General features: G+C 41.9%; 1 long non-coding RNA gene across 2 annotated transcripts in view; it reads right to left on the bottom strand.

Annotated features, from left to right (window-relative positions):
* Window positions 1–2,079, bottom strand: part of LOC123190767 (uncharacterized) — a 3,454-nt gene extending 1,375 nt beyond the window's left edge. Inside the window, exon 1 of one of the 2 annotated variants that reach the window (XR_006496559.1) lies at window positions 1,983–2,079. This is a non-coding gene — a long non-coding RNA (uncharacterized lncRNA). The remainder of the gene's footprint in view (window positions 1–1,982) is intronic. The other variant, XR_006496560.1, reaches the window with a different exon arrangement.
* Window positions 2,080–21,621: the final 19,542 nt, after the last annotated feature.

The following is a 21,621-nucleotide window of genomic DNA, read 5'->3' as shown; positions in this document are numbered from 1 at the left end:
CAGCCGTCGTCGGGCTTGCCCGCGCGGCGGTAGGCGGCGGCGGGGGCTTCCTCGCGCACCTGCCTCGACCTCTGGAGAGCCCGCCCCCCACCCCGCATCGGGCGCCGCCGCCCGCTTTCCCTGGTGGCCGCCGAGGCCGGCCCGCTGTGGCGGCTGCCGCCGGCGTTGTCGCCCTGCGTCTATCGCCGGGGACGGCTCTGCCCATCAGATCCGGTCGCCTTGCTCGATCTGGCGGCTGGTGGGCCGCAGTTTGCCGGATCCGCCAGATCTGGCCGGCGTGGCCTTGCCTCGGCCCGGCTTGGATGATCGCGGTGTGGTGCTCCCTGGTGGCGGTGGTGTGGGTCGTTCTTCATGTTTCGACAGGATGTGTGCGGTGGATGGATGCCGGGGCGGCGGCCTCGGGCGGTGTGGACGGCGTTGCCTCTTCGGTGGGCGACGGTCGTGGGTGCTGGTGGTCCGCGACTTCGGCCGTGCGGGCGGCGAGGTCTCGGTGGACGTCTACTACAGTGGGCTGGGGTGCCCCGTCACCCGGCGTGCCTGCTGTGATGAAGTCCAACGCTTTCTCCGGCTGCGTGCGCTCCACTGGCCAGTCTTTGGCTGGGTGGATGGGATGGGGGCGGGACCGGGGGAAACCCTTGGCCGTCGGCGGAGGCCACGACAATGGCGGCGTCTTTGCTGGGCGTCGGTCCCCTTCTTGGAGGCCTTGTCGAGGTCCTTTCCCGTCCTTCACCGTGATCTTCCTTTGGGCGAAAGCTCTAGTTCCCCTTGCGGGCGACGGCGTCGTACCCTCGTCGCGCTCCTTCTTGAAGGCGTCGCCTGGGGTCCTCGGAAGCATGGTGGGTGCTTTGCGGTGCGTGTGAGGTGTTTGGCGGCGGCATTGTGTGCAGCGTTTCACCTATTCTCCGCCGGTCTTCGTCCTGTGGTAGTGCTCCTTCTGCTTGGAGATGGACTAGCGTAGATGGTGGTCGTCGTTTGGTGCCTTGATGGCGTCGATGGCGGAGGATCCTACCAAGGTTGGCACCTCAATCTGCTCTGAAGATGGACTAGTGGAAGATGGCGGCGACGACACATGTGAGTGCGTCAGACCGGATTGTGCCCCGAACCCGGTATGTGGCTCGGTCGGGGCCTCCGGCTTTAGATGTTAGGCTTAGGTGAGAGGTCTGGGTATTTGGTCCAGCTTGCACCCCCTTCATCATATGGATAGGAGTAGTGGCAGATGTTGCCAAGATGGCGGATTCAGGCATATTGTTGTACTACTTTGTAAGGTCCTCGAGAATAATCAATAAAATGGCCGTATGCATCTCCCAGATGCAGAGGCCGGGGGTCATCCTCCTTTTCTAAAAAAAAAAAAAAGTAATTTGGAGTTCTTTTCTTAGATGGCTATATCTCTCTACCCTTTTTCTTTCGGCAGACTTTTTATAATGAATGATTTGTCTTTATTGCAATTTATGAATATGGATATCTTGCACTATGTAAGAAAGGTTTTAGTATTGCAGAAGTTGTGATCAATGCAGTATCCTCAGCAGCAAGCAAGCACAAGCAGCAGCGGCAGCGGCGGCCGCATAAGCAGCAGCAGCTCATAGCGGCAACAGCAGGAACGCACAAGCAGCAGGAACAATTCAGGGAAATACTACGCATACACTGTTGTTTTGCCTTGATTTGTGTTAATTTTGTTAACTGAGGACATAAACAACGGCTGCACTAATCCCAATCCTGGCTTCTTGCTATGGGGCGCTCCACTCTATCCTCGGCCCTTGGTCATTCCCAAGCAGCAGCGGCGGCTGCACACAGCAGAGGCAGCGGCTAAAGACTGGAGGAGCGGCGGAGGCATAAGCAGCAGCACATAGCGCGGCATCAGCAACAGCAGCACATAGCAGCGGCGCCGAGAATCACGGGCACAACCCAGCCGGCCGCCGCCGCTCTGCGTGCTGCTCACCCTAACCCTAGGTCGCCGGGGAGAGGAGCGGGAGAGAGGGACTCACCTCCTGGCCGGGATGTAGCCGCCGCCGTCTCCTGTGCGGGAGAAGGGGATAAGAACGAGAACGACGACCGAAGCTCTCGAGCGATTCCTGGTCAATCGATTGGCAAGGGTATTTTGGTATTTTTTTGCAGGACCCACTTGCCAGAGGGCAAATTAGCAAAGTGCCAGGTAAAGGATGTCATTGGGTCAATTACAAAGTAAGGGATGGCAAATTATCAAAGTACAAATAAGTAGTGGCAAAAGATCAAATTCCCCGCAAAAAAAAGTACCACGGCGAGCTGACAAACATCAGAGCCATTGGTATGGTGTATTCCGCAAAGGTCAGCAGCTCGTGCTCAACAAGGCAGGGGGGCTGCTGCTATCACCATCGACACCCTTCGTCGCGGCAATATGTCGAGCACCTCGGAGGCATGTTGTGATCCAGCATCATATTGAGGACTTGGGGGTTGTTGCCCCTCGTAGTCGCTGCCCGCGAAGTCGACAGCGGGGAACGACGCCTGGAGAGCAGACAAGCTTGTGACGGTTGACCAAGTGGAGGTGGGTCGGCAAGCCAGAGTGGGCCCCTATGGTTAGTGACAGAAGCTAGTAATCCCGACCGAGATCATCCTTTTCCCAGTGTGACAAACAGATCTAATTGACTGGGATCAGTAAGTCTAGGGTGTCAACTTCTGGGATTAGAATGTGAAGGTTTGATTTTAACTGACTCTACAGAGTTTTAAGGTTTATTGTGGACTTTTTTCTATGGGTAGTGATAGGCATCGGAGCGCCGACTCAAATTTAGGCCGGTCACGCGCGACGCGCGAGCCGCCCGATCAAACCAGCCATGGACTATCTGATTCCCTTCCCTTTCTTCTCCAACACGCACCAGATCCATGCGGGCAGCAGGAGAGGCCCCGCCCAGCTTGCCGGCTCCTCCAAGCGCCGCTGCCCCCGCCATACGTCTCACTCGTTGCTGCCCCGCCGTCCATCTCCACCGTCGTTTCCCTCACCCCCCCTTGCAACACCCCATGTGTAACTCGTCCATGGTTGCTTGCAGCCTCCACCCCATAGTGGGTGCAGCTCCCCCGACTTGTGGTTGCGGCATTGGGTGCACCGTCCTGCCGTCCTCACCGTCGACGCTCACTGCAGGGGTGCATGCTGCACGCACCTCCGTTCACCATCGTAGAAAACCAACTTAACGGTGGTAGTTTTTTTTTTTGAAAAACAAGATTTTTTTTTTGAATGTGTCGAACAATTTTTAAAAATATGAAAACTTTTTGAATGAACAAATTTGAAAAAGGGAACCTTGTTTGAAATTCAACATTTTTTGAAAACATGAACATTTATTGAATTTGATGAACCAAATTATGGAAGCAGGAATTTTTCAAAATTTTAAACAAAATGTTGAATCCCCGAACATTTTAGTAAAAAGGGAAAGGGGAAAAGAAACAAAATTTTGTAAACAAGAACATTTTTTGAAATTCAAAAACAAAAATTCAAAACATGAACATTGTCTAAAAATTGTAAACAATTTTCAAATGATGCAAACAAAATTTGAAATTTTCGATCATTTTTTGTAAAACAAGAACATATATTGAAAATTCTAATAATTTGTAAAACCCATTTTTAATTCTTTTTGAATAAGAAATAAAAAAGGAAAAGCCGGAAAACCAAAAAATGAACAACAAAAAAAGGAAAAGGCAACAAAAAATATAAAGAAACAGAAGAAAAGAGGGAAAACGGCTCTGATAACCTTCTAGAAGGTTCCTCAAAACGGACATGAACCTGCTAGAAGGTTCCGAAAACCGAACGAACGAGATCACCTAACTAGGTCGGCTCAATGCGCTCGATCCTTATGCGTCTGTTCACACGACGAGCATGAAATAGGGATTTCCTGTATATAGACTCGGTTTGGGATTTTGTTTTGAGATAAAGGGATTTTCGTTTCTAAGTTACGGACTTGACCCGGATTTTTGTTGTTGAGGAAAAAGGGCCTTTCCCAGGGAACACCATGGAACAGAGGATCCACAGAAGTTAGATCCAATCTCAAGGGAGTCTCTCGCCCCAGGAGGCCAAGAACACCATGGACCAGAGGAGGAAATCTTTCCCCGTCTAGGGGAGAGGTAGAGGAGCAAGGAAAGGGCCTCTCCCCCTCTCTTCTGGTGGCTCCGGAGTGCTGCCAAGGGAACCAACATTGCGGCGATCGTCTCCATCAACTTCGCCGTCTTCATCAACATATCCACCACCTTCCTCCCTCTATATGCAGCGGTCCATCCTACAAACCTCTGTAATCCCGTACTTGAACATGATTTTTGATACTATGAATTACTAGTAATTTGTGTATTATGTATAATCACAATACAAATTCATTAAATTAAAATTAAACCACCTATGTTTTGATAAAATTATCATTTAATTTTGAAAATTATATTTCCGCTTTCTAGTGGAAACTCTTTTTGCTCTTCACTTCTAATCACAGTAGCACAAATATTTGTAATAACATCATATATTATGAAATTAAGGGAGATGTTTTTTAAAGTTAAATTTGAAATACAGAGAAAATTAGTTTGGTCTAATTAATTTACCTTTTCAGACCTTTAAGTCGTAATTTTCTCATAATTTTTATTTCATTCATGTGCCCTCAACCTCATGGTGTTTTAAGTAAACTAACATCATGTAAAAAAATACTGCATCTAAATTTTCTACAAGATGGTTGAATATTTCTTTCACAAGTCAGCACTACTGCCATGTGCTACTCTTTTATATGGTGTACTGCTTCTTTTGAGAAAAAAAACTTCTTCCATGCATTCTACAGTAAACTGCTAGTACTATGGTACTATTGGCTGCTGGGTAGCATCTGCATCGACATTTCTCTAGGCACTTCTAGCCTGTATTGGTGTCAGGGTTTTCGTCACCGCTCGAAATTTCGAGATTTACCACGGTTACCGCATATTTCGGCCCCCCTTGGTAAATGGGCATTTTGAGCTAAAAAATTCGAATTTTTCCTTTTTTTGAATTCAAAAGCTCAATGTATAGTGAAGTATGGCAGCAATTGACAGCACGCGTGTAGACAACACTCCACTGAGCTAGTAGCTCTTTTATGATAAATATAAGTTCAAGTGCTATCTATATCTATTTTAAAAGAATTTGAATTCAAAATTTAATTTTAAATTTCGTTTGAATTTCATTTGAAATTTGCTCGAAATTTCATTTGAAATTTGCTCAAAATTTCATGGTAACCATGGTAACTACGTCAACGGCCCCTCTCGGTAAATATGTACCATTCGGTAACCAAAAGTTTGATTGGCGTACACTACATGGCCAGCTCACTGTGTAAAGCTAGGTCCTCACGTGGAAGTTCTGAACCAAACGTCACATCACATGGCTGATGAGAGGAGAATGGTGCCCTATAGCGAATCCCTGGCTTACTGGCCGTAGGATTGTCAGATCTAACGGCACTTGTGCGGACATGTTTTTTGAACTTAGAATCATTTAACTACAGCCGTCTGATTGTAAAGACCCAACGGCTCGTATGTCATATTATTGGTACACTATATAATAGTATAGATATTATCCAATTATTTGTTTCATCGCTTTAATGTCTGAGTAGATTATTTTTGTCCTATGAGTTAATTAATGACCGTCATTTGTTTGAGTTGCATGTTTTATTTTGTTGTTGTCCTTTTGGTGCGCACCATATGAATGCACGCATACGTGGATCACACTTAAGGGTTAGTTGTACATTGAAGAGAACTATGCATAGGCCGGCCGGAGTGGTAGATATTTCCGTGGCTGAGTGTAGGGATCGATAGATATAGGATGAAAGGTGACCAATTTATCTTAATGCTATGGTTGAGTTTACCTTAATGAACACATTAGTATTTGCGATGCTTGCTAATAATTTAATTCAGAAGTACGTATGAACTCCAAGTACAGATAATATGTTAGCAGTGCTATCTGAACTGCAAAAATATTAGAAGAAAATGGGCATACTTTTTTTAAACAAGATGGCACACAAAGCGCCAAACTTTATCATTTCAGCTCAGTAGCAACATGCACCATGACACAAAGCCCTGGAACTGAAAATTAGAAAGAAGAGAAATTGCAGGGCAAGTCATATTCCTATGAGCTGAAGAAAAACAAAACACATATGATCTTAGAACCTGGTGATCTTAGAACCCGGTGAGCTACATTGTGAGCAATACCATTGATCTCCTTAGAAATATGAAACACCTGAGACTGAAGATCTGTGGAGTAGCATAAGAAATCGGCTAAAAACTTTTCTAATAGTCCAAGGAGTAGTAGACTCTGTAATCTCTCTGCTAGCCACCAGTGACGCCAAAGATAGACAATCAGTGAGGAAAGTGTGCCGAGAAATGTGAGTCTCTTGGGCATTTGAGCTGCTAAAAGAAGGGCCAAAGCTTCAGCTTGCAAAGTAGTATTTGTGATGATGGTAGAGGCTTGAATCTGCACACTAACATCCATCTGATCCTGTGGCAAAGAAAGGTAAATACCAATTCCAGTAGCAGCAGCACCTTGTGATAAACCTGGGATTTTTTTGCACTTGAAAGCTTCAATTGAGTATATTTTGGCCCTGCTACAAGAAGGTCATACCTAATTGTTCTCCCCTGCAAAGGAACCTATTTAGTAGGAATTGAGGTACAAGTAGGATTTTGAGACTGTATCTGATGAGAATGTTGGACAAGATCAGTAGTATCATTAGACAGAGAGTGACATCAACATTAACATGGTAAGTGAAATCTTTTCTTCTATAAAAAATATGGTTATTCCTAGATTTCCAAAGACATCACATAAATTGGGAATGTATTAACAGAAGCTTGCAGATGATTCACATTAAGCAAAGCAAGGACAATGCTATGTATATTGGAATAACTCTGAACTACCACATCTGTTCTAATGAACCACAGATGACAAAACCAAGCATCTCTCGCAAAATCACAACGGAAAAACAGGTGCATCTCATCCTCTTGCTGGCCACATCTACAACAAAATTGAGATATATGAATAGAGAAGCGGCCAGCTCTCAAACCTGTAGGAGGAGCTTTTCGAAGGAGTCTCCAAGCGAAAGTTTGGACCCTAGGAATCATCATCTTGAGAAGATCTTTGACCTGCAAAGAAACTTGTGAAGGAGTATGTCTTGGGTTGGCATGAATATCCTGTGCACACACAATTTGTAAGTAGATTCGAAGTACAGAGCATTAGGAGTCATATCCCAACAAAGAATATCTGGATTGTCCTCATGAATTATACTAGTCTGAATAATAGCAGACGCTAAAGGCTGTTGGAAGAGAGTGTTGATGAGATTAATGTCCCAAACTTTCTGATTAGGTAGCCAAAGGTCCTTAACTAGAGAAGGGTAAATGTATCCAGGAGGCTGAATGATGAGCTGATAATAAACAAAAGTCCAAAGAGGACACCAAGGGGTACTCCAAATCAAGAAATTTCCTTGTGTTAACTGCTACCTCTTGAGCACTGCGTTGGTTTTCCCTTGAAGAGGAAAGGGTGAAGCAGCAAAGTAGCGTAAGTATTTCCCTCAGTTTTTGAGAACTAAGGTATCAATCCAGTAGGAGGCTACACGCGAGTCCCGCGCACCTACACAAACAAATAAATCCTCACAATCAACGCGATAAGGGGTTGTCAATCCCTACACGGTCACTTACTAGAGTGAGATCTGATAGATATGATAGTATAATATTTTTGGTATTTTTGTGATAAAGATGCAAAGTAAAATAAAAGCAAAGTAAAAAGAAACGGAAACAACTAAGTGTTCGAAGATTAATATGATGGAAAATAGACCCGGGGGCCATAGGTTTCACTAGTGGCTTCTCTCAGGAGCATAAGTATTTTACGGTGGGTGAACAAATTACTGTTGAGCAATTGACAGAATTGAGCATAGTTATGAGAATGTCTAGGTATGATCATGTATATAGGCATCACGTCCGAGACAAGTAGACCGACTCCTGCCTGCATCTACTACTATTACTCCACACATCGACCGTTATCCAGCATGCATCTAGAGTATTAAGTTCATAAGAATAGAGTAACGCTTTAAGCAAGATGACATGATGTTGAGGGATAAATTTATGCAATATGATAAAAAAAACCATCTTGTTATCCTCGATGGCAACAATACAATACGTGCCTTGCTGCCCCTACTATCACTGGGAAAGGACACCGCAAGATTGAACCCAAAGCTAAGCACTTCTCCCATTGCAAGAAAGATCAATCTAGTAGGCCAAACTAAACTGATAATTCGAAGAGACTAGCAAAGATAACCAATCATACATAAAAGAATTCAGAAGATTCAAATATTGTTCATAGATAAACTTGATCATAAACCCACAATTCATCGGTCTCAACAAACACACCGCAAAAGAAGATTACATCGAATAGATCTCCATGAGAAAGGGGGAGAACATTGTATTGAGATCCAAAAAGAGAGAAGAAGCCATCTAGCTAATGACTATGGGCCCGAATGTCTGAGGTAAACTACTCACACTTCATCGGAGAGGCTATGGTGTTGATGTACAAGCCCTCCGTGACGGATGCCCCCTCCGGCGGAGCTCCGGAACAGGCCCCAAGATGGGATCTCGTGGGTACAGAAGGTTGCGGCGGTGGAATTAGGTTTTTGGCTCCATATCTGATCGTTTGGGGTACGTAGGTATATATAGGAGGAAGGAGTACGTCGATGGAGCAACGTGGGGTCCACGAGGGTGGAGGGCGCGCCCCCTACCTCGTGGCTTCCTGCTTGATTTCTTGACGTAGGGTCCAAGTCCTCTGGATCATGTTCGTTTCGAAAATCACGTTCCCGAAGGTTTCATTCCGTTTGGACTCCGTTTGATATTCTTTTTCTGCAAAACTCTGAAATAGGCAAAAAACAATAATTCTGGGCTGGGCCTCCGGTTAGTAGGTTAGTACCAAAAATAATATAAAAGTGGATAATAAAGCCTAATAATGTCCAAAACAGAAGATAATATAGCATGGATCAATAAAAAATTATAGATATGTTGGAGACGTATCAGTGGGTTGTGCCCACCTCAGTGGCCTCCCACACTGCCTCTTTGCTCTATAATTACCCCAATATTCTAGAAACCCTAGGGGAATCGATGCAAAGCAATTCCAGCCGCCGCAAGTTCCAGAACCACCAGATCCAATCTAGACAACATCGTGGAGGGGTTCATCATGCCCATTGGTGCCTCTCCGATGATGCATGAGTAGTTCTTTGTAGACCTACGGGTCCATAGTTAGTAGCTAGATGGCTTCCTCTCTCTCGTTTGATTCTCAATACAATGGTCTCTTGGAGATCCGTATGATGTAACTCTTTTGGCGATGTGTTTGTTGGGATCGGATGAACTTTGAGTTTATGATCAGATCTATCTTTTTATCCATGAAAGTTATTTGAGTCTTCTTGATCTCTTATATGCATGATTTTTATAGCCTCATATTTCTTCTCCGATTTTTGGGTTTTGTTTGGCCAACTTGATCTATTTATCTTGCAATGGGAAGATGTGCTTTTGTGATGAGTTCGATCTTACGGTGCTTGATACTAGTGACAGAAAGGGAATCGACACGTATGTATCGTTACCATTAAGGATAAAAAGATGGGGTCTATTTCTACATAAATAGATCTTGTCTACAGCATGTCATCATTCTTATTGCATTACTCCGTTTCTCCATGAACTTAATACACTAGATGCATGCTGGATAGCGGTCGATGTGTGGAGTAATAGTAGTAGATGCAGGCAGGAGTTGGTCTACTAATCTTGTACGTGATGCCTATATAATGATCATTGCCTAGATATCGTCATGATTATTTGAAGTTCTATCAATTGCCCAACAGTATTTTGTTTACCCACCATTTGCTATTTTTCTCGAGAGAAGCCACTAGTGAAACCTATGGCCCCCGGGTCTCTTCTTTAATATATTTTCCTTTGCGATCTATTTTATTTGCTTTTATTTTCAGATCTATTAAAACAAAAATACAAAAATACCTTACTACACTTTATTTTATTTTGCGTTTGATCTATCAATATTTACAACTTTCTCCCATCCACGTGCCAATTTCTGGCACCGTTACCCAAAAGGGATTGACAACCCCTTCAACACGTCAGGTTGCTAGTATTTGTAATTTGTGTACATGTGTTGTTTACATAGTGTTGCTTGGTTCTCCTACTGGTTCGATAACCTTGGTCTCATTACCGAGGGAAATACCTACCGTCGTTGTGCTGCATCATCCCTTCCTCTTTGGAGAAATACCGACGTAGTCTAGCAGACATCATAAAGCCATTCTCAAAAGATATAAGTGAAGTGTGTGAAGCATTCTATAAATCAACCAAGGATTATCTCATACCAGCATGGTGCATAAAAATAAAATGGAAAAATAAACACAAAAGACTCTCCAAGAATTTGCACATATCATGTGACAAATAAAAATATAGCTCAAAGTAAAATTACCGATGGTCGTAAGAAGAAAGAGGGGAGACCTTCCGGGGCATCCCCAAGCTTAGTTGCTTGGGGGTCCTAGAATATTACCTTGGGGTGCCTCGTGCATCCCCAAGCTTAGTCTCTTGCCACTCCTTATTCCTTCATCCATCGTGATCTCACCCAAAACTTGAAAACTTCAATCACACAAAACTTAACAAAAACCCTCGTGAGATTCGTTAGTATAATAAAACAAATCACCACTTTAAGTACTGTTGAAAACTCATTCATATTTTATTTTCCATTATAACTACTGTACTCTAACTTCACCATGGCTTATATCACTGATACAATCCATAGATTCATTAAAACACGCAAAACAATGCATCAAAAATAAAATCTGTCAAAACAGAACAGTCTATGGCAATCTGAACATCCACCATACTTCTGTAACTCCAAAAATCCTGAAAAATTAGGACAAAATAAATTTGTACATAAGTATTGTGTAAAAAAATTCAGAAACTTTTGACGTTCCAATAAAAAATGTAAATTCACGCACTACAGCTAAAGTTTTTGTTTTTACGCTGCACAACCAAACAAGCAATCTAATCATCCTAAAGGCAAATCTTGGCACATTATTTTTATAATACAATGGATTTGTACAAGAGGATAATTATTTTTTGTTGAAAATTTTCTGTAATGAAGGTTTGCAAACTTTCCATGGGCATGAACAAAGTTCAAGGAGCTCCTCCACTTCAACGGTGCTCGTCTTTTCTTACTTTCACTTTTCTTTTTGAAAAGTTTTAGGTTCCCCTCTATATTTTTTTGTTTTTAAACTTTATAAAAGCACACAACAGAATAAAATGACTCTCTAAAACTTCCGAGTTGTCTCCCTGGCAGCACTTTCTTTAAAGCCATTAAGCTAGGCATATAGTGCTCAAGTTATGGATCCACCCGGATCCCAAGGTATATCAAAGCCAATCTTAATTAACAATGATTTGTAATTTAGTATTGAGCACAAAGTAACATATATAAGTAACGATGAAGTCTAACTCTCTTCCTATGCATCGACATGTCATAAAAGAACAATTCATGCACATCAAGTAAAGGCCAATGCATAGTATAAACAGTTTTTTTGCAATTTTATCGTATTGGAAACATAGCGAGGCGGAGATGTAGTTCCTCTATCATAATAATTGCAAGTAGGAGCACCAAGCACATGCATATTATATCTATCAAAGTCATCTTGTGCAATAGTAGAACGCAACCCATTATATAGTCCTTAATAAGCGCAAACTTCTTCGATATACTGTAGTTGGGAGAATTCAAAAGGATAATAGGACTATCATGTGTGGGTGCAATTGCAACAATTTCATTCTTAACATAAGTAACTATAGCAAGTTCATTTCCATAAGCATAATTTATATTTGCATCATGGCCACAAGCATAGCAAGCATCAAGTTTATCAAAAAGGGATATTTCAAACGAATCCAAGGGATCATAGCATTGATCCTTCGGTAAGCACGAAGGGAAATTAATTAATGTATGGGATAAAGAGTTACTCTCATTAGAAGGTGGGCACGGGTGATCAATCTGCTCTTCCTCCTTTTGTTCTTCCCTCTCCTCCTCATCTTTTTCAACTAATGAGCTCACGGTGTCATCAATTTCTTCTTCCATAGATTCCTGCAAAATACTAGTCTCTTCTTGGACAGTGTTGACTTTCTCGATAAACTCATTAATATCAGCATTATATTCATAATTCTCATAGCAATATTTAAGTATAGCATAATTTTCAGGTCTGTAAACATCATCATCAAAATTTTCACACTTTTCAAACAAAGATTTAGTTTCATAAGCACCCTTAAAAGCAACAAATTCTTCTATTTGTTCCGCATCACAGTAATCATATATACCATTAGCATAAGAAGCCAAGGTTTCATTATCATTAAATTTACATGAAAAGGGAAGGTGTGGAGCCTTCATCCTAGAGCAACAAGTATAATCATATCTCTGACATAAATTCCAAGCATACCAATGTAACTTATGAATTTGATCCCATAACAGTTTCCCTTTTAGAGTCAAGCGATAATCCCTAAAGTATTCATGTTGATCCAACGTGTCTCCCATTATCAAGTTCGACGGGGTTTTCTCAGGATTATCAAAGTAGTGTTTAATACTTTCCACATGGCGAGCATCGAGGGTTTTAGGAGGTTCCCCATCTCCATGAGTAGCAAGTACACCTATTTTTTTGGTATTTCGTGTTCCATATCCATAACTAAAGATAGAGAACAACTTAGAGCAGAAAATAAAAACTACTTAGTGATAAAGCAAACAAGCCTACACGAGAATATTCACCCCACGCTATTGCTCCCCGGCAACGGCGCCAGATAAAGGTCTTGATAACACACAAGTGTAGGGGATCACTTGTAGCCTCTTTCGATAAGTAAGAGTGTCGAACCCAACGTGGAGATAAAGGTAGAACAAATATTCCCTCAAGTTCTATCGACCACCGATACAACTCTATGCATGCTTAACGTTCGCTTTACCTAGAACAAGTATGAAACTATAAGTACTTTGTAGGTGTTGTAGGGTAGGTTTGAAAGATAATAAAGAGCATATAAATAAAAACTAGGGGCTGCTTAGATAAAGAAACAATTAACTTAGTCTAGCGAGCGTGGAAAAGTGGTGGTAGGAGTTGCGGAATTGTCCCTAAGAAATTTACTACGTTACTAGACCGATAGCAAGTTTTATGTGGGAGAGGCCACTGCTAGCATGCCATCCCTTACTTGGAATTCTATGCACTTATGATTGGAACTCCAGCAAGCATCCGCGACTACTGTCATTCATTAAGGTAAAACCCAACCATAGCCTTAAGATATATTGGTCCCCCTTCAATCCCATATGCATCAATTTCGATGCTAGGATGAAGCTGCTGTCACGCTTGTCCTCTAATACATAGTCCTATCAACATACAACTAACCCTATGGTGTGATCCACACGCACGCTCATATGATGGGCACCAAAGGACAACAACATAACCACAAGCAAATTAAACCAATCATAGCAATTGACCAATCACCAATAGGACAACAAAAATCTACTCAGGCATCATAGGATGGCAACACATAATTGGGTAATAATATGAAGCATAAAAAACCATGTTCAACTAGAGGGTACAGCGGGTTGCGGGAGAGTGGACCGCTGAATATAGATGAGGGAAGGTGATGAAGATGTTGGGGAAGATGATGGAGGTGTTGGCGTAGATCGCTGTCACACGATGATTTCCCCGGCGGCGTTCCGGCGCCACCGGGAGAGAGGGGGAGAGAGCCCCCTCCTTCTTCTTCTTCCTTGGCCTCCCCCTAGATGGAGAAGGGTTTCCCCTCTAGACCTTGGCCTCCATGGTGGTGGAGGGGCAGGAGCCCCTCCGAGATTGGATCTCTCCCTCTGTTTCCTTTTGTTTCTGCGTTCGCTGATTCTGGTCTTTCACTGTTTCTTGAATTCCCGGAGATCCGTAACTCTGTTTGGGCTAAAATTTTAACACGATTTTTATCTGGATATTAGCTTTCTTGCGGCGACAGAAGGGCACCGAAGACCTTACGGGGTGGCCACAAGCCTCCTGGTCGCGCCCTGGGTAGGGGGCGTGCCTCCAGGGCTTGTGGGCCCCACGTGCATCGTCTCGCGTTGATTCCAATTCCCAAAAATGACATATATTCCAATAAAACTCTATAAGTTTTTATTGCATTTGAACTTCGTTTGGTATGGATACTCAGCGAAACAAAAAACATGCAACAAACAGGAACTGGTACTGGGCACTAGATCAATATGTTAGTCCCAAAAATAATATAAAAAGTTGCCAAAAGTATATATGAAAGTTGTAGAATATTGGCATGAAACAATCAAAAAATATAGATACGACGGAGACATATCAGAAAGTCTCGCATCAAATCGCTGGAACGTTAGGCAATGGAGAGTCCTTACAATCAATAATGATGCGAGGAGTAGGGTTTGCCATGCAACAAATGCACTAGAGCTATAAGTCAATGAAAGCTTGCTATGAAAACTAAGTGGGTATGCATCCAACTTGCTTGCACATGAAAACTCGAGCATTTGAGGAAGCTCATCATCAGAATATGGAAGTCAAGTTCTATAATGTAAAAATTCCACTAGTATATGAAAGTGACAAAACATGGAGACTCCCTATATGAGGAACATGGTGTTACTTTGAAGCACAAGTGTGGTAAAGGATAGTAACATTGCCCCTTCTCTCTTTTTCTTTTCTTTTTTCTCTCATTTTTTACAACAATATCATGAACCTCATACCCACTTTTTCGAGGACTCGTCAATTTCCACCATTCTTTTCCTCGCTTGGACAATGCTCTAATAATGATGATCATCACACTTCTATTTACTTACAACTAGATAAACGTAATGATAGGACTACACATGAATGCCTCGGGCAATGTACCAGGATGTGCAATGATCTAGCATAATAATGAACGGTGGTTGTGCCACAAATATCATGCCAGCTCTATGATCATACAAAGCAAAATGACAATGAATGATCAAGTCATTTGTATAGTAACGTTGGAAGTTGCATGGCGATATATCTCGGAATGGCTATGGAAATGCCATAATAGGTAGGTATAGTGGTATTTTGAGGAAATATATAATAAGGCTTATGTTTGATAGAGCATATCATATCACGGGATTTGGATGCACCAGCGAAGTTTGCACCAAGTCTCGAGCTGAGAATGGGCAATGCACGGTACCAAAGAGGCTAGAAAAATATGGATACGTAGAAGTGCTTATAGTCCACAACACACATTAGTCATAAAGAACTCAAATACTTATTGTGAAATTTTATTAGCCCTGAAAGCAAAGTCCTACTAGCATGCCCTCTAGGTGGGAGGTTGGTAGGAGTTAACCATCGCGCGCCCCTGATCCGAACAACACAAAGGATATCAATCAAGTATAAGCATGCTCTAACTTCCTATCTATGCCACAACCAACACTTTAATGAGGTCGAAATCACAAACCTTAAAAACACCGATATTTTTAGTAACTAATGTTTATCAACTAGTAAACTTCCATATTATAACTTCAATATCGTTGATCATACACTTCGTATTCAGTGATCTACATGAAAGTTTTTACTATACCACTCTCGTATGCCTATCATTTTCGGAAGAAGCATATAACTCATACAAATTGCCACTACCTATTCAGCTCTCAAAAAGATATAAGCGAAGGATGAGAGTGCAAATAATTTCAATAAAATATAAGTACCGCCATGCTCTAAAGATATAAGTGAAGCACATGAGCAAACTGCCTTTACACAAAAGATTTAAGTGAAGCATAATAAGCATCCTAATAAATTGAGATGAATGTGTGTCTCTCATAATTGGTGTGATCAGTAAACAATGATTGTAAAAACAAGCAAAAAATGAAACTATAATGCACGATGCTCCAAGCAAAACATATATCATGTGATGAATAAAAACATATATAGCTCTGAGTGATATTACTGATAGATTGGAGACGAAAGAGGGGATGCCTTCCGGGAATCTACAAGCCTAGATCCTTGGATCTTCCTTGAATATTACCTTGGAGTGCCTTGGGCATCCCCATGCTTAGGGTCTTGCAGCTCCCTATTCTTTCATCCATCGTCATCTCACCCACAACTTGAAAACTTCAATCACACAAAACTCAACAAAATTTCATGAGATCCATTAGTATAATAAAATAATCGTTAACTTTAGGTGTTGTATAAATAGATTCATAATTGTTATTGCATAATTCCTACTGCATTCTAACTTCTCCATGACTTATTCTCCCCCCCCCCCAATACGATCCATAGAATCATCAAAAGAAGCACACTATGCAATAAAAAGATAATCTGTCTAAAACAAAACAATACGTAATGACAGATTTTTTTATCTATACTTCTGTATCTCCAAAAATTCTAAAAATTAGGACAACATAAAAAGTTTAAACCAGTATGTGTAAAATTTCAGCAATTGATCATGTCCCGGTAAAGAGAAACAATTTACGCACTGGAAGCTAAACTTCTGTTTTTGCACAAAACCAAATAAACTATCATCCTAAAGGCTTTACTGGGCACAAAACTCAAAAGAAAAGATACAAACATAATCATTACAGTAGCAATAATCATGTTGACTCAACAAAACAAAAAACAAATCAATAAAGATAACTATTGGGTTGCCTCCCAACAAGAGGTATTGTTTAATGCCCCTAGCTAGGCATAATGCATAGTTTCTAGTATTACCGTCCTTGTCCAATACGTTAATTATGCACCGTGATTTCCGAGGAGGCTTATCAAGCATATTCTCAGTCATGACACTCCTAGGCAGAAAGTCAAGAAATTTAGTATCCAATATAGGTTCCTTTGTTATATCAGTGAAGTTGGGGTGAACACTAATCATTTTAGATATAACTTCTCTGTACTAGATGAAGCACCCTTATTTTTAGGAACGTACATAAGCTTAGAATTCTTGTTTGTAGACGCCCTCTCATTAGATTTAATAGAAGAAAAACCTGAACCTAAATTATTAATGATCTTTTCCAGTTTCACAATTCTAGAGGGACTTTGTTCTACTCGGACGGTGATGGTTTCTCTATCCTTTAACAATTTTAATGTGGTTCCCACCTATGAGCCAAATTTAGTTACTTGGTTATGCACCTTTTTATCCAGATTTTCAATGTGTTCGATAGTTGGCATTTTGTTCTCAATGATTTCTAACCTTCGCATAACATGTTCAGAGTTAATGCCATTTCATTGATAGTAATAAGTGGTGATCCCACTAAATTTCCCATAGCATTAAAAGCATCCAAAGGGTGACTACTCAAGAAAGTTCCTCCGGTAATAGTGTCGAGCCCAAATCTATACCAAGTAGTAACACCCACATAAAAAATCCGGAGAAGAACAGTAGTGGGTTGCTTACGAGTAGATCTATTTTGAGCATAACAAATCTTATACCAAGCATCTTTTAAACTTTCTCCACCCCTTTGTTTAAAATTAAGCACTTCATTTTGAAGGGTAGAAGCAACGAGCGAAAAACTAGCCATAGTAATGAGCAAAGAAAACACATAAGATATTTTTGGTATTTTTAATTTTTGAGAGAAATGGAGGGAGATGAAAAAGAGAAGGCAAATGGCAAAAGAAAGTAAAACAAGCAAATGATAAATGTGTGAGGAGGAAACTTGTATTTGTTTGGTAAAGTATCCCCGGGAACGGTGCAAAAAATTCTTCTGGTACTTGTGATAGGCGTTGGGATTTCTCCGAAGAGGAAGGGTGATGTAGATAGTATTTCCCTTAATTAAAAACCAAGGTTTATCGAACCAGTAGGAGACACCACGCAAACACGATAAGCGGTACCTACACACACAAAGCAAATACTTGCACACAACACGGGCAAGAGGGTTGTTAATCCCCTTATACTCGTTAATTGCAAGGATTAAATCTAATAATGGTATATATATAAAATAAAAGTAAATAAATTACAACAAGTATTTTTAGGGTTTTAGTAAATATAAAGTGAATGGACCTGGGGGCCATAGCATTCTCTAGAGGCATCTCTCTCATCAATATAGCAACTGTGGGTAAACAAATTACTGTTGGACAATTGATAGAATAGCACGTAGGTATGATGATGCTCATGGCATGATCAATATATAGGCATTACGTCCAAGACAAGCAGACCGCCATCCATCTGTATCTACTAATATTACTCCACGCCTCGACCGCTATCTAGGATACATCTCAAGGTACTAAGTTCATTACAAACAGAGTAATGTTTGGACCAAGACGACATAATATAGACAAAGTAAGACCAAGTAATATGTTCGAACCCCGTTGTTTTACCCTTAATAGAAAAAAATACAATATGTGTCTTGCAGCTCCTCCAGTCACAGAGTAAGGACACCGTAAGATTGAACCTTATACCAATCACTCCTCCACCGAAGATAAATCAATCTAATTGGCCAAAAAAATAGATAGATCTGACAGAAGTACAAGGCTATGAAATCAAACATAAATAAATCATAGAAAATACTCAAATACTTTAACCGAATAGTCTAATCATAAACCCACATTTCAGCGGATCCTAACAAACACACTGTAAAAGTTTACATCGGATTGATTTTAGATGAGATCATTGTATTGAAGAGAGAGAGAGAGAGAGAGAGAGAGAGAGAGAGAGAGAGAGAGAGAGAGAGAGAGAGAGAGATAGTCATCTAGCTACTGCTCTAGGCCCGTAGGACATGTGGGAAGTACTCAGCTGACATCATCATGGAGGCAGGAAGGTTTATGAAGATGGCCTCCATGATGGATTCCCCCTCCGGCGTAGTACCGGAAATGGCCTCCGGATGGGTTTGTGGAAGAACATAGCCTTGCAGCGGCGGAAGAATATTTTTTGTTTCCTCCTTTGGTGGTTTTTGGATATATGAGAATTTATAGCACTGGAATTAGGTCAAATAGAGCAACGAGTGGGCCACAAGGCACCAGGGCGTGCCCCCTGCCTTGTGGCTCCCTCGTACATCTTCTGGCCTCCTCATGAAGCTTACAGGGACTCTTTTTGTCCAGAAAAAATTATCCAAAAGTTTCATCGTGTTTGGACTTTGTTTGATATGAATTTTTTGTAAAACCGAAAACAAGCAGAAAACATGAACTGGCACTGGGCATTGAGTTACTAGATTAGTTTCCAAAACTTATATAAAATGGCATATAGAACATACAAGATTGATAATATAATAGTATAAAACAATCAGAAAATATAGATACATCGGAGACGTATCATGGCCTATGTATAGGCTGTCATAGGTTGAACTTCCGGAGAAGGCAAGGCCGGGACCTGTGTCCCAACTAGCCAAACACACAAACAAAGGACGCTAGTAAGACGGCGACAGTCCGTTACCACTTTTTAAAAGTGATTTGAGTTGTACAAGCATTATTGGCCAAACAGGTCACATTTTGTGAATATTGGTTTACTTTATTGTATATATATTCATTAAGAGCGCACTGTGAAATCATTTTAGAGGATACTGTAAAACATCTTTACAACGTTTTTACAGGATGACGTGTGCATCAGTAGAACAAATCTTGTATAAATCGTTTTAGGTCCCTGCAAAATAGCATAAAGCCCCCTACACACGAAACAAAATATTACAATTGGGTCCTTCACAGATGTGCGGGCTTGGGCGGAGATGCCACAGTGCAAAAAGGAGTGTGCGTCTTGCCGATGGCGGCACCGCCATGGAGCAGGATGGGGAGCACGGGGCCGGCGCGAGGAGCGGGCAGCAACAGGAGGTAGCTAGCTAGCTAGCTCGCAGCAACGGCGACAGCAGCTAGCTAGCTATCTCGTGGCGCAGCAGCAACAACAGCTATCTAACGGCGGAGGTGGGGCCTAGCTAGCTAGCTCGCGGCTTGACCAGCGGCAGCAACTAGGGTCCGTGGTGGCCGGCATCGAGGTGTTCCGACGAGGTCGCGCTGGGGAAAGAAAAGTTTCCTCCCGTCAATTGTTTCTTATTTTTTTAGGTTCATATAAAAATTGCCTCCAATACTAGAGATATCGCAAAAGTGGTTCAGAATATGCAGGATCCCGCTTAAGAAATTATTGGACGGCCGATTTTACGGGATCTATTCGCAGCAAAAAAATCACCCTCTTCCGTTAAATTGGTAGCTATTATTACGGAATCCGCTAGAGATGCTCTAAAGCATGTGTTAAGCATACGGCTATTGTTTTCCTATAATAAAAGAACGAAAGGGCATATCCCTATCTTCATCGATTGGTAACGGGATATGGGACAGCTGTGGCTCAGGCGAGGTGATAACTTTGATTGGTGATTCCTACTTGAACTTTGAAGATAAGTTTCCAGGTTGTTAGTATCCACGGCTTGTTATCCTCGAGCCGTTACAATATATACGGGATCGAATTGTTACGATCTAGCTCCGCCGGCATTCCGTGAATAAATACGGGACACGCAACGCCCATCTGACCTCCTCAGCAACAGCAAGGCACCGCCACCACCGTCACTTAGAGAGCACCTGCGAAGCAGAGCCATCTCGTTCCGTCTCTTCAGGATGAAGCTGTCGGCGCTTCTCTCCGTCGTGTGCTGCGCCGTCGGGCTCTTCTCTCAGTGGTGCGTCTCGTATAGCTAGATTCTCTGCATCAGTTATTTTGTTACCGTAGACTGTTCTCGTCATCACTTCGACCATCACCATTCATCGTTTTGCATGTGCGATTGTTTCTCATTACTTCGATCTAATTTGCATGCACGAACTATAGCTGCGCATGTGGAGTCTGCTCGGCACACCTTACACGCCCCGGAAACCATGTTCGTCTTCGGGGATTCATTCGTCGATAATGGCAACCTTCCGCGATCAGACCTCGCAGCTGAGTCGCGCCAATGGTACTATCCCTATGGCATCTCATACCACAAGGACGATGGATCGGGTCGGCGACAAAATGCAACCGGCCGCTTCTCCGACTTCATGGTCCAATCAGATTTCGTTGGTACGCACCTACTCCTTTCGTTCCTAAATATAAGTCTTTAGAGATTCGAATATTTAGAAACGAAGGGAGTATATCTAATCTCGATCGCATATCTATTTTATTCTTGAAAAGTGATGGCATATCACTACCAGATGCGCACGTAGGTCAAAGTTTTAGTTTTTACATTGAGAGAAGTGCATATTTCAACCCTAAACTTTTGCCCTAGTCTATTTTACAATCCCGAACTCCAATACCGTTTAAATTACAACCCCCAACTCTCAAAACCAGCTAGGATTCAACCCTCTCCTCTCTGTTGACCGGTTTTTCCCTAGCTTTTTTCGTGAACAAGTTTTTCAGAATTTTGCTCTTTTATTTTTTTCCTGATCTTACAGTTTTTATTTACTTTTTCTTGAAATTTTGAAGAAAAAAATGAGGTGGCATGTTGATTGGACTCGTTAACTAGTCAAAAAACTAGTCACCCCAGGTCAAAACCGGTCAACAAGGAGGGGAGAGTTGAATCCTGACCGATTTTGAGACTTGGGGGTTGTAATTTAGATGGTATTGAAGTTCGGGGTTGGAAATTAGATTAGGTCAAGAGTTCGGGGTTGAAATATGCACTTATCTCTTTTTACATTCGTGATTCGTCGATCCCAATTTAATCTAGCTGTCGCTTGTCCTTGCGGCGAAGATGTTGGGTCTTCCCCAGCC

This window comes from Triticum aestivum, chromosome 2A, assembly GCF_018294505.1.
Source record: "Triticum aestivum cultivar Chinese Spring chromosome 2A, IWGSC CS RefSeq v2.1, whole genome shotgun sequence".
NCBI lineage: Eukaryota > Viridiplantae > Streptophyta > Magnoliopsida > Poales > Poaceae > Triticum > Triticum aestivum.
The sequence above is the reverse complement of the archived record's forward strand: the minus strand, read 5'-3'. Positions and strand labels throughout refer to the sequence as shown.